Source organism: Salmo trutta, chromosome 2, assembly GCF_901001165.1.
Source record: "Salmo trutta chromosome 2, fSalTru1.1, whole genome shotgun sequence".
Taxonomy (NCBI): Eukaryota; Metazoa; Chordata; class Actinopteri; order Salmoniformes; family Salmonidae; genus Salmo; species Salmo trutta.
Genome location: NC_042958.1, coordinates 37,377,627 through 37,392,488, shown reverse-complemented (window position 1 = coordinate 37,392,488; position 14,862 = coordinate 37,377,627). Strand labels below are relative to the sequence as shown.

The following is a 14,862-nucleotide window of genomic DNA, read 5'->3' as shown; positions in this document are numbered from 1 at the left end:
CTCTTGGAAAAGAGATATTTATCTCAATGAAAATAAACCTGTATAAGTAAAAGGTAAAAAAATATATAGAAAAAAATAAAACAAGGGCAGGACATTTCAACCACCCTGATTTCCTCACTAAGGTATTTCTAGACTTCTTAGAATTAAAAACTCAGACACTGCAGTGGTTGGAGATTTTAATTGTTTGTTGAACACCCTTATTTGACAAGTTTCCCAGTAGGATAGTTTCACCCTCTCCTCAAGCTAGGTCGCTTAAATCAATTTGTGATCATCTGGGGTATGCTGATGTCTGGAGAATCTTTCATCCCTCAAACAGAGAGTTCACCTTTTTCTCTGCACATCATGGATGTCAGACTAGAAAATATGACTTTTTCATGCCAAGGACGTCTTTGCAGTTGGTTTTATCTGCTAAAATAGGAACCATAGTCATATCTGTTCATGCGGAGGTGATCCTGGACGTAAAAAGTTTAAAGGATTTCTCTCAATCAACAGATAACACCTCGCTCCTTTGGGAAACCTGTAAAGCATATGCCAGGGTTCGGATTATGTCATACTTAGCCACTAAGAGGCAAAAAAACCCCGTGAAAAGCAATAAACGTTAGAGGGTGAATTGGCAACTAAAGAGAAGGACTACATTAAAATTCCCACTCCTGCGTGCCCTATTAAAATGATTATCAGTACTTAGATCAATGTTGGACTCCTAACACAGGACGCTGAAAATAAAATTTGATTTGTCAGGCAAAAGCTTTACGAACATGGAGATAATATTTGGCATACCTAGCTTAAGAGAACAGACTCCCAGTCAATTGCTACTATTACTGATTCTGATGGCAACCATTTATATGAAAATGGCAAAATGAGTCATTTAGGACATTTTATGCAAATATTTATGCCTCAGAAATGACACATCCAAATTAACAGAGGACTTCTTTTCTAAGATTGAGCTCCCTACTATATCCAAAGAACAGAGATCTCTCCTTAAAACCTCTTACATCTAGACGTTCCGCTAGCGGAACACCTGCTCCAATATCCAATGATGGGCGTGGCGCGAAATACAAACTCCTCGAAAATCCGAAAACTTCAATTTTTCAACAATATGACTATTTTACACCATTTTAAAGACAAGACTCTCCTTTATCTAACCACACTGTCCGATTTCAAAAAGGCTTTACAGCGAAAGCAAAACATTAGATTATGTCAGCAGAGTACCCAGCCAGAAATAATCAGACACCCATTTTTCAAGCTAGCATATAATGTCACAAAAACCAAAACCACAGCAAATGCAGCACTAACCTTTGATGATCTTCATCAGATGACACTCCTAAGGACATTATGTTATACAATACATGAATGTTTTGTTCAATCAAGTTCATATTTATATCAAAAACCAGCTTTTTACATTAGCATGTGACGTTCAGAACTAGCATTCCCACCGAACACTTCCGGTGAATTTACTAAATTACTCACGATAAACGTTCACAAAAAACAAATTATTTTAAGAATTATAGATACAGAACTCCTTTATGCAATCGCGGTGTCCGATTTTAAAATAGCTTTTCGGTGAAAGCACATTTTGCAATATTCTGAGTAGATAGCCCGGCCATCATGGCTAGCTATTTTGACACCCACCAAGTTTGGTACTCACCAAACTCAGATTTACTATAAGAAAAATTGGATTACTTTTGCTGTTCTTCATCAGAATGCACTCCCAGGACTTCTACTTCATCACCCAATGTTGTTTTGGTTCCAAATAATCCATAGTTCTATCCAAATAGCGGCGTTTTGTTGTGCGTTCAAGACACTATCCGAAGGGTAATACGCCCGGCGCGTATCGTGACAAAAAAATTCAAAATATTCCATTACCGTACTTCGAAGCATGTCAAACTCTGTTTAAAATCAATTTTTATGCGATTTCTCGTAAAATAGCGATAATATTCCGACCGGGAGTCGTTGTTTTCGTTCAAAGACTGAAAATGTAAACATGGAGTCGTCTCGTGCACGCCCGTCTCATTGTTCTCAGATCGACCACTTACCAAATGCGCTACTGTTTTTCAGCCAGAGACTGCAAAGTCATCATTCAACGTTCTGCCGCCTCCTGAGAGCCTATGGGAGCCTCAGGAAGTGTTACGCTACAGCAGAGATACTCTTTTTGGATAGAGATGGCAAAGAAGGCCAAGAAATGGTCAGACAGGGTACTTCCTGTACAGAAGCATCTCAGGTTTTGGCCTGCCATTTGAGTTCTGTTATACTCACAGACACCATTCAAACAGTTTCAGAAACTTTGGAGTGTTTTCTATCCAAAGCTAATAATTATATGCATATTCTAGTTTCTGGGCAGGAGTAATAACCAGATTAAATCGGGTATGTTTTTTAACCGGCCGTGAAAATACTGCCCCCTATCCATAACAAGTTAATACCCCTATTACCAAGGAGATTATGTTTCCAATTGAGAATCTGCAAAATGGTAGTTCCACAGAACCAGACGGGTATTATAGTGAGTGCCAATGCCTGATCCTTCAGCCATTGCTTGACATGTTTAGCAACTCATTTTCAAATGACCGCCTCCCTCAAAACGCTGAGGGAAGCTAGCATATCACTTATCTCAAAAAGGGAAAATGCACAGAGTCTTGTTCCTCATCCTGACCTTTTGCTCTTCTGAAGGTGGATAGAAAAATTGCTTTCTAAAATCCTAGCCACACGACTAAGGGGCTTATTGCCACTAATTGTGAAAGGGGCCCAAACTGGCTTCATTAAGAGCCCGTAACTCATGTAATAATGTCAGGCGGCTTAATGTTTTCAAGCCTACCAACAAAGTGCTGTGGATGGTCTTGTGCTGTCCCTAGGTGCTGAAAAAGCATTTGACCGTGTGAAGTGGTCCTACCTATTATTTGCTCTAACTACATTGGGTCTAGGTGACAACTTTATAAAATGGTTTAAGGTTTTATATGATGACTCTTCACACACAGGAGGTACCAGACAGGGCTGTCCTTTGTCCCCTCTCCTATTTGCGCTTGCTATGGAACCACTGGCCGAGGCCATCAGAGTAAGCCTGCCATACAGGGTCTGCTCATTGGTGACGTTGATCATCAAATAAGCTTGTATGCTGATGAAGTTTTGATTTTCATCTCTAGCCCCGAGACTTTAATTACATCTCTTTTTAATATTACTGAATTATTCAGTGAACTCAGGCTACAAGATAAATTCAACTAAATCAGAGGCTATGCCACTTGATAGTCTTCACTCTATACCTACTACCTCTCCCCCCTTTTAAAATGGTCTCCCTCAGGTTTTACATATCTGTGTGTGTGTGTGTGTGTGTGTGTGTGTGTATATATATATATATATATATATATATATATATATATATATATACATACACACACACACACATATACACACACATATTTCCTAAATTCCATCAAATGTACAAAGCTAATTTTGTTCCCTTATTTGATACAATAAGACAGGATTCTGGAGCGCTGGAACTCCTCCGATTTTATGGTTGAATAGAATATCCCTCTTGAAAATGAACATTTTACCTAGACTACTTTACCCAATCAAATGATCCCAGTCTTCCTTTCCAATGAGTTAATAAAATATTTTTTAATGGTGGTTAAGTTGCTTCATATGGAGTAAACGCAAGCCAAGACTTAAGATGGCAATATTGCAGCTGCCAGGCTCTATGGGGGGCTTGGATCTGCCCAATATTAGGTTTTATCAGTGGTGTGCCCACTTATCTTATATTTCTGAAAGGATCACACATTTTGACTCCTATTTGGTTAGACATTGAGATCATTTGGGGATCTTTTTTCTTACTAGAGCAATCCAATTAAGAATAATACATAGATTGCATATATCCCCAAATCGCAGACATGCTTTTAGCCCCTCTTCTCCTCAGTGTCTTAAATGTAAAACTGATATAGGCACCCTAACACATTGTTTATGGTTTTGTTCCAAATTACAAAGATACTGGTCTAATGTTCAAGAAATGTAAAAAAAAAAGTTTATTTGCTGTTAGGTCTCCCTAGTAGGCATGTTACTTCTGTGGGTAAGAGGAGGCTTTACAACATCCTTACCGTCGCAGCGAGGAAAAACATCCTCTCACAGTGGATTAATGACAAGGTCCCGTCTATTAAGGACTGGCATAAGATACTATTTGAATGGATGCCATTGTAGAACTGATGTTTTTCGAATTTAATGTACATGTCAGATATTCCAAAGTGTGGAAACTTATTTAAATTACCTAGAACCTGATTTATCAGCTTTGTGCTACAAGGATTTACTTAAAATGATGGTTGTTTACTTGTCTCAGGATTACACTGTACGTTCCATGTGTTGGACCTAATTCCTATATTTAAACTGAGCTTTTGTGATTAATTTCTGTCTATGTTCGTAAAATAACAAAACAAATATTTGTTACTGTATCTCTTACTATGGGAGAAAATTGTGACATTCCAATAATAATTTTAAAAATACTATTACAACAAGTGCCCCAGGACCAATGAAAGCAAAATAACCCCATAACATCAAAGATCCATCACCATATTTTATGAGGTACTTTTCTGACCATAGCACCTCCTGGAGTTTGCTAAACGTCATTGGCACTTGGATTGAAATAGGTGCTATGTTCAGATGACATGAAAATAGATCTCTTTGGCCATATACCAGTGGTGGGTTTGGTGACGAAAGAAGGAAATCATATGCAGAAAAGAAACTCGCAAGGGGAGGGCACAGAAGTATTGAAAACAGGGGTGGCAATAATTTTGACCCTTTGTAAATAATTTGTATTTATTATCTCAATCTTTCTCTGAGCAATTAGATTAGAATAAAATATATATTTTTTTAAATTAGGAGCATAAAATAAGAGTTTTGTATTTATTTTATACAGTATTTTTTGCTCATCTTTATCAAGGGTGCCAATAATTTGACCTGACTGAACATGCCTAGAACCATATCTCATAATTAAATGAATTCAACATTGGGCCCCACTATGACATGTTTATGGATGGATGTGTGTGTGCCGGTAGATCGACTGTCTTGGTGTACTAGCAGGGAAGGGTCTTTCAAAGAAGGAAATGTTATTTAATATAAGACAACATATTGTGGGCTAATAGGAACGCTATCAGAAATGGCTCTTACTCTATGCCAATCCCATTTGATCAGGAGACTGCCATGAAGCTGCAATGTAGTGAGTATCAGCAGCTATGGATGACAGAAGTAAACCTGCATGGGATAATGTACAGTTATGACTATAACTGCTGTTCCCTAGCTAAACCCATCGAACAATCAGAGGCTGTGTGTGGGGGTGTGTGGTAGAGGTCGACCGATTAATCGAAATGGCCGATTAATTAGGACCGATTTCAAGTTTTCAGAACAATCCACCGATTTGCCGATTTATTACACCTTTATTTAACTAGGCAAGTCAGATTAAGAACACATTCTTATTTTCAATGACGGCCTAGGAACGGGGGTTAACTGCCTTGTTCAGGGGGGATTCGGGGATTCGTTTTTGCAACCTTCTGGTTACTAGTTGTCACGACTTCCGCCGAAGTCGGCCCCTCTCCTTGTTCGGGTGGCGTTTGGCGGTCGACGTCACCGGCTTACTAGCCACCACCGATCTATGTTTCCCTGTTCGTTTGGTTGTCTTAATTGTACACACCTGTTTATGATTCCCTGATTATGTTCATTATTTAACCCTCTGGCTTTCCTGTTTGTCTTGTCCGTGATTGTTTCCTGTTTTGTGGTTGTTGGAGGTGTTTCTCCCAACCATGTATTATTGATGTGGGAGAAGGTTTATTTATGGTTGAGTAAACACGATTTGTTTGCACTCATCCCGGTGTCCTGCGCCTGACTCCGATACTTCTCCTAACGAAATCATTACACTAGTCCAACGCTCTAACCACCTGCCTTACATTGCACTCCACGAGGAGCCTGCATGGCAGGCTGACTACCTGTTAGCTAGCATTAAACTTAAGATTGTTTTTTTATAAATTAACATAATCAATCACTAGTTAACTACACATGGTTGACGATATTACTAGTTTATCTAACATGTCCTGCGTTGCATATAATCGATGCGGTGCCTGTTCATTTCTCATTAAATCCCAGCCTACTTCGACAAACGGGTGTTGATTTAACAAGCGCATTTGCGAAAAAAGCACTGTCGTTGCACCAATGTACCTAACCATAAACATCAATGCCTTTCTTTAAAACCAATACACAAGTATATATTTTTAAACATGCATATTTAGTTAATATTGCCTGCTAACATGAAATTGTCACTTACCTTGCGTTCATTGCACGCAGTCAGGGTATATGCAACAGTTTGGGCCGCCTGGCTCGTTGCGAACTAATTTACCAGAATTTTACGTAATTATGACATAACATTGAAGGTTGTCAATATAACAGGAATATTTAGACTTAGGGATGCCACCCGTTAGATAAAATACGTAACGGTTCCGTATTTCACTGAAAGAAAAAAATGTTTGTTTTCGAGATGATAGTTTCCGGATTCGACTATATTAATGACCTAAGGCTCGTATTTATTATATTATAATTAAGTCTATGATTTGGAATTTCATAGAGCAGTCTGACAGAGGTGGTAGGCAGCAGCAGGCTCGTAAGCATTCATTCAAACAGCACCTTCGTGCGTTTTGCCAGCAGCTCTTCACTGTGCTTCAAGCATTGCACTGTTTAGGACTTCAAAGGGGTGGGTATAATTTGTGGAACGTTCCAACAGGAATCTATTCCAAAAACGTGTTAAAACAAGGTTGCCAAAAAACAACGCATACAAAGTTGTATAGCAGCAGAATAAGATATTGGGTAGGGAGTGGTCTATTTCATTGCGTTTTTCACTCGTTACGTTTATTCCGAAAAATGTCTGTCCTCACTCTGGTTGCCTATGGACAAACATTAAGAATAAGCTACGTGGTGAGTTGATGCCTATTCGGCAGCTAGTTAGCTAGGTTTGTATGTGTTGCTACTTTGTATGCGTTGTTGGTTGGCAACCTTTTACTTTACGTTTTTTGGAACAGATTCCTGTTGGAACGTTCCACAAATTATACCCACCCCTTCAAGCCTATCAACTCCCAAGATTAGGCTGGTGTAACCGATGTGAAATGGCTAGCTAGTTAGCGGGGTGCGCGCTAATAGCGTTTCAAACGTCACTCGCTCTGAGACTTGGAGTAGTTATTCCCCTTGCTCTGCATGGATAACGCTGCTTCGAGGGTGGCTGTTGTCGATGTGTTCCTGGTTCGAGCCCAGGTAGGAGCGAGGAGAGGGACGGAAGCTATACTGTTACACTGTCAAAACTAAAGTGCCTATAAGAACATCCAACAGTCAACTGTATAGAGAGAAATAGTCCTATAATAACTACAACCTAAAACTTCTTACCCGGGAATATTGAAGACTCATGTTAAGGAACCAGCTTTCATATGTTCCCATGTTCTGAGCAAGGCACTTAAACGTTAGCTTTCTTACATGGCACATATTGCACTTTTACTTTCTTCTCCAACACTTTGTTTTTGCATTATTTAAACCAAATTGAACATGTTTCATTATTTATTTGAGGCTAAATTGATTTTATTGATGTATTATATTAAGTTAAAATAAGTGTTCATTCAATATTGTTGTAATTGTCATTATTACAAATAAAAAATTTACATCGGCCGATTAATCGGTATCCGCTTTTTTTGGAACTCCAATAATCGGTATCGGCGTTAAAATCATAAATCGGTCGACCTCTAGTGTGTGGTCAGGGGTACGAGGTGTGCTCTTTCATTTATGTGGAAACATTTCCATTCTGTTGTAAACCAGTTATTGCCTCATACTTCCATAATGACTCAGAAATTACTCTTGCAGCAAAACTACAGACCCCAGATTCTAAAGGCTATTGGCAGGAAGGATGTCTCCTTAGTTCCCATTAACACCATGCCCCACCTTCCAGAGGTGATAAATTAGAGGCACAGATTCAGACCACCCAGGGTTCCAACCCCACAGGACAACCTGCGGTACCCGGGTATTGGGCAATCTGCGTACTGCCTAATGACCCTCTCCTGTCCCAGCTACACCGGGGCCAGAGACATCAAAGCAATAAAACCTCAGTGTGTGGTGATGCTCACCGCAGCACAAATATCTCCTACAGTCTTCATGAGTCCAAAAGGTTGGACCAGTTCCAAAATATGGACATGGGGCTTTTCCACCCGGATTAGAGATGAATGAATCAAATAAATTAAAGAGACCCGTTCCGAACTGAGAAATAGACCTGTTCCATATAAACCTCATCGGATCCAGACCCAGTCCGATTTGAGTGAGGAAAGCAGCATCAGTCAATTAAGTTACTTTATTAACCGGAGCAGATAAAGCGTGACAGGAGGGAGAGAGGTGCCTATCTAGCAGGCGAGGGGCAGCCATACTGTGAGTGACAACAGGAGGAAGGAGCGAAAGACGGCAACCAACCAAGCCGACTCGCACTACTGTAGACTAATAGCTGCCATAGCTAGGTTATTTATCACCAAATATGATTACATAGTACCTGTCTTGACTGCATCAAACCAGGAGAAGCTAGATAAGCTAGCTAACGTTTGCTGCAGTACATGCCCTTTCTAATCCTACAGTTACAACTAAAAACGGCTCCATTCAGAACATTAAGTAGCAGCCTACCTGTTGGTCGTTGTAGCCTATCCTTCTCCTTTAACTTTTATTTCCATCATTTGAATCCCATCTTCCAATGATTAGATATCACCTAACTTCTGCCACACACAAAGCGAGGCTCTATGGCTGTAAGCTATTGGCGCTTTGACTCATGACTGGCCAACAAGCTACACTTGCTACGGACCAATGATTCTCTGTACGGATATGTCAGTTAAAATTACACATACTTGAGACCAGTGACAATCACATCAGACCATTATTGAGAATTCTGGATCCGGACCCGGCTCTCGCGTACAGGTGGCTCTGTGAAGACCTCTACTAAAAACAACCCTTTAAACAACACCCAAGATGCCGCCAGACCCCAGTGTGTGGGCGCGTACACCGTTAGGTAATTCCTGCCTTTTGTTGTCATAGGCCAGAGCAAAAGCCTCCACAATCCATGAGATGGAAAAGCAAAACAGACAAAGTTGGTCACACAAACAAACAGACACCCCTGGTCTGCTCAATGTACATGTGTAACGCTTGCACCGGACACCTCAAGCAAACGGAGGCGGCGAAAAGCTCAAAAGCTAGAGACCTTTAGGACTTAATGTTTCCAAATGTATGAAAAATAAAAAACTAATCATATTTACATAAGTAGTCAGACCCTTACTTAGTACTTTTTGAAGCACCTTTGGCAGCGAGTACAGCCTTGAGTCTTCTTGGGTATGATGCTACAAGCTTGGCACACCTGTATTCTCCCATCCTTCTCTGCAGATCCTCGCAAGCTCTGTGAGGTTGGATGGGGAGTGTCGCTGCACTGCTATTTTCTGGTTTCTCCAGAGATGTGGCCCAGACAGAACTTGAACCCGATCGAACATCTCTGGAGAGACCTGAAAATAGCTGTGCAGCGACACTCCCCATCCAACCTGACAAAGCTTGAGAGGATCTGCAGAGAAGAATGGGAGAAACTCCCCAAATACAGGTGTGCTAAGCTTGTAGCGTTATACCCATGAAGACTTGAGGCTGTCAAATATGCCTCAAGTCCTCAACTGTCAGCTTTATTAAATAGTACCTGCAAAACACCAGTCTCAACGTCAACAGTGAAGAGGTGACTCCAGGATGCTTGCCTCCTAGGCAGAGTTCCTCTGTCTATGGTCTGTGTTCTTTTGCCCATCTTAATCTTTTCTTCTTATTGGCCAGTTTGAGACATGGATTTTTCTTTGCAATTCTGCCTAGAAGGCCAGCATCCCGGAGTCACCTCTTCACTGTTGACGTTGAGACTGGTGTTTTGCGGGTACTATTTAATGAAGCTGCCAGTTGAGGACTTGTGAGGCGTCTGTTTCTCAAACTAGACACTAATGTACTTGTCCTCTTGGTCAGTTGTGCTCCGAGGCCTCCCACTCCTCTTTCTATTCTGGTTACAGCCAGTTTGCGTTGTTCTGTGAAGGGAGTAGTATTCAGCGTTGTACGAGATCTTCAGTTTCGTGGCAATTTCTCGCATGGGATAGCCTTCATTTCTCAGAACAAGAAGAGACTGACGAGTTTCAGAAGAAAGTACTTTGTTTCTGGCCATTTTGAGCCTGTAATCGAACCCACAAATGCTGATGCTCCAGATAACTAGTCTAAAGGACAGTTTTACTGCTTCTTTAAATCAGGACAGCCGTTTTCAGCTGTGCTAACAATTGCAAAAGGGTTTTCTAACGATCAAGTAGCCTTTTAAAATTATACATTGGATTAGCTAACACAATGTGCCATTAGAACACAGGAGTGATGGTTGCTGATAATGGGCCTCTGTTTTTTTTATAGAATATTTTCATGGTGTACAATCTTTCCAGCTACAATAGTCATTTACAACATTAACAATGTCTACACTGTATTTTTGATCAATTTGATATTATTTCAATGGACAAAGTGATTTTTCTTCCAAAAACAAGGACATTTCTAAGTAACCCCAAACCTTTGAACGGTAGTGTACATGGTTTTGTTCACAAGCTAAGTTGTTTTTCTATGTTTGAGTTTCAACTGCTAGGGAAGAGAAGACAACGCGTCTACTAGACAGACTCAATCTAAAAAGGCACAAACCTGTCGAGTCGCATTGCCACGTTAACCTGGCAGTTAATGAATTTTTTCCTCATCTGTCATATTTTGGTTCAGACTCAGGTCACAAAATAAAATAATTAACCTCTTACATCTAGATGTTCCGCTAGCGGAACGTCTGCTCCAATATCCAATGATGGGCGGGGCACGAAATACAAACTCCTCTAAAATCCGAAAACTTCCACTTTTCAAACATATGACTATTTTACAGCTATTTAAAGACAAGACTCTCGTTAATCTAACCACACTGTCCGATTTCAAAAAGGCTTTACAGCGAAAGCAAAACATTAGATTATGTCAGCAGAGTACCCAGCCAGAAATAATCAGACACCCATTTTTCAAGCTAGCATATGTCACAAAAAACAAAACCACAGCTAAATGCAGCACTAACCTTTGATTATCTTCATCAGATGACACACCTAGGACATTATGTTATACAATACATGCATGTCTGTTCAATCAAGTTCATATTTATATCAAAAACCAGCTTTTTACATTAGCATGTGACGTTCAGAACTAGCATTCCCACCGAACACTTCCGGTGAATTTACTAAATTACTCATGATAAACGTTCACAAAAAGCATAACAATTATTTTAAGAATTATAGATACAGAACTCCTCTATGCACTCGATATGTCCGATTTTAAAATAGCTTTTCGGATGAAGCACATTTTGCAATATTCTAAGTACATAGCCCGGCATCACAGGGCTAGCTATTTAGACACCCAACCAGTTTAGCCTTCACCAAAATCACATTTCCTATAAGAAAAATGGTCTTACCTTTCCTGTTCTTCGTCAGAATGCACTCCCAGGACTTCTACTTCAATAACAAATGTAGGTTTGGTCCCAAATAATCCATCGTTATGTTCCATCAACGACGTTTTGTTCGTGCGTTCTAGACACTATCCCAATGGTAAATCACGGTCACGAGCAAGGCGCAGAACGTGACAAAAAAATTCTAAATATTCCATTACCGTACTTCGAAGCATGTCAACCGCTGTTTAAAACCAATTTTTATGCAATTTATCTCGTAGAAAAGCGATAATATTCCGACCGGGAATCTGCATGTCTGTAAACTGAGGGAAAAACCGAAAGACGGGGGCGGGGCATGTCGCGAGCGTAGGCATTTCTCCACTGAGAGACGACTTAGCTTTTGCTCTCTATTGTTTCAGCCAGGGCTTTGAATTACATCATTCCTGTTTTTCCCGGGCTCTGAGACCCCATTGGAGACGTGGGAAGTGTCACGTAACAGCAGAGATCCGTAGTTTTTGGAAGAGATGTCAAAGAAAGCAAATAAATGGTCAGACAGGGTACTTCCTGAACAGAAGCATCTCAGGTTTTTGCCTGCCATAGGAGTTCTGTTATACTCACAGACACCATTCAAACAGTTTCAGAAACTGTGGAGTGTTTTCTCTCCAAAGCTAATAATTATATGCATATTCTAGTTTCTGGGCAGGACTAATAATCAGATTAAATCGGGTACGTTTTTTATCCAGCCGTGAAAATACTGCCCCCTAGCCATAAGAGGTTAAACAATATACTACTTACTAGTAATACTTTTGTTTTAGAAACATTACAAAGAAGACTAATTTGTTTGTTGTTGGTGTAATTTTTGCTACTCAAAAAAAATAAAAAATCTACTTGCCACAGTGGCTGGTGGACCAAAAAGTCAAATGTATGCCCTGGTGGTGGAGCTGTTGCCTACCCTCACCACCTGGGGGCGCCCCTCAGGAAGTCCAGGATCCAGTTGCAGAAGGTGTTCAGTACCAGGGTCCCAAGCTTGGTGACGAGTTTGGAGGGGCCTATGGTGTTGAACACTGAGCTGTAGGCAATGAACAGCATTCTAACATCAGAAGAATACCTAATCTTGGTGGGTGAGGCAAGTGTGAAGTGCAAAATAGATTGCGTCATCTATGGATCCTTTGGAGCGGTATGCAAATTATAATGGGTCTAGGGCGTCTGGGATGATGGAGTTGATGTGTGCCATAACCATTCCTTTAGTTATTTTAGATTATTTCTGACTGTTTTGAGGAAGCGTAGACTGTCCATTTTGAGATGCCGTAGCCAAACAGTACTATAGGCCCTTTTTTTCTTGTTTTTCAAGCAAAGGTCTTATATGGGAGTATGCGAGCACACTCGTTCGGTATACCTGAATTTGGTGAGGCGCTAGCCGAACTGAAGCATGCTGACGCCTTTAGAGTTCTTGTGAATAGGAATGATGGTGGTCAGCTTGAGACGTGGGGATTAGACTGGGACAAGAAGAGGCTGTTCTTCACATGCTCTGAGAACGCACCCTGAAATAACGTCCGGCCCCACGAGTATTGACCAGATTAAAGACCATACTCACGTCTGCCTTGGAGAGCGAGATCACCCAGTCCACTGGGTCAGCGGGGACCCTCATGCACGCCACGGCATTGTTTTTGTCGAAGCATGCATAAAATGCATTGAATTCGTCTGGTGGAGGCATCGTTGGGCAGATCACGGCTGAGGCTTCCTATGTAATCTGTAATGGACTGTAGGCCCTGCCACATGCCGTAGGGCAGCACTTAAAACACATTTTTCCTTGCAGTCAAAATTAGCTCCCTGACAGTAGCTTTCATTTCGATCAAGCAAGCTGGACAGAGTGAAAAGGCTATAAAATATAGTTTCATGATCATTTCTCCAGTTTCGATTTGAATATATAGTTTTGTTTAGTTTATTAATTAAACCATTTTAAAAACAAGCACACACAAAAGTTGAAAAAGACATGCATGCATTCAATCCGACCAACATGGAGGGGGGGGGGGGAAATCGACATTGAAATGACTAGCTTCTGAAGGGGAAGCTCCAGATAGTCAAGAATAAGCTGATCAGGGTAGTAATGAAGGTGATTGTTCGATAAGTTTAGCTAACAGTACACCTAAAATGTACAGTTGATAGGATGCGTGTAACCAAATGAAAAACCTTCATAACAAATTTGGCTGAGTGAGCTTCCGACATACCTCTCCTTCTAAAGGGATTTCCACATAACATGATAATTAGTATAGCCATGGTAGCTTCACCCTCACTTGGATGCTGGCTAGGTAGTGCTAGGTATCAACAGACAATCCAGTAGGGGCTGGAAGCTATAGTGAGCTTCGATTGGTCAATAACGTTGCAATATCGCAGAGTATTTGCATAAAGTTCAGCTTTCCCCAACTTTGCTCCCGCCCTGTTCAGGCTCCGTCGCCCGTGCTCGTCCAACAGTCCCTTGCCCACTTCAAATCCCTCCATCGCCCCTATCGTTGTTATGTGAAAATGCACTGTTACTTTCCCCAAAAGCCGAATATGGTGTAATTGCAGAGGGCAATTCGGGGCGTTTCTTGATGTGGGTGTTCCCTGATATTAGGAAAAGCCCACTGTCATTGGTCAGTCCCAGTGTTATGAGATTGAAGGTTTCTTGACACAGATTTGTTTGCGTGGCAAGTTAGGTGAATAAGCGTGGCAAGTTAAGAAAATAGATAGGGTAAAGCTTAGCGACAATTGTCAACGTTTGTTATCCCCGACCGAAATAAACGGACAAGGACCAATGGGTGTAACTTGATATCAAGAAACGCCTATATCAGAAAACGCCCCTAATTGCGGTTTCGCAAATTATAGCCTAATCCAAAAGTCGACTGTTGTCACATGGCTTTAACTATCATTCATTTTTTTTTTACTCTAACGCTAGCTCACGTCTGTAGTTAAATGTCTGCAATAAATGTATATTATACCAACGTTTTAAATTGCCATCTTTATCGACAATACCGTTCAGTCATCCCCATTATCTGGCTAGCATTGCTAGCTAAACCTTTCCGTTACAACCATGCCAAGTGACAGCGTAGCTTGCTGCTAGTTAGCATTGCCTGTCAAATCTCAACGTGTCTGTGTTTTAGAAGATAACGCGCTAACAAAAACTTTCTCCGTTTAACAAGGGGATTTTTTACAGATTTACAAACAGTACATGTCATTTATCTAGTTCCTGCTTAGTTTAGTAGACTTACCCAACTCCGCCTCGCCTCCCGCTGCCTTGTGTGGACGTGCTGAGGTAGCTATGGATGCACTAACAAGCCGACTAAACTCCACGATTTACAATGGAGTTGAGCAGCAGCGACTAGTGTAGGCGGACTGGA

General features: G+C 40.9%; 1 protein-coding gene across 3 annotated transcripts in view; it reads right to left on the bottom strand.

Annotated features, from left to right (window-relative positions):
* Positions 1-14,862, bottom strand: part of LOC115154822 (anion exchange protein 2) — a 116,361-nt gene extending 101,499 nt beyond the window's left edge. For all 3 annotated transcript variants that reach the window (XM_029701467.1, XM_029701456.1, XM_029701476.1), the window contains exon 1: positions 14,734-14,862. The gene's annotated coding sequence lies outside the window, so the exon portion shown is untranslated. The remainder of the gene's footprint in view (positions 1-14,733) is intronic.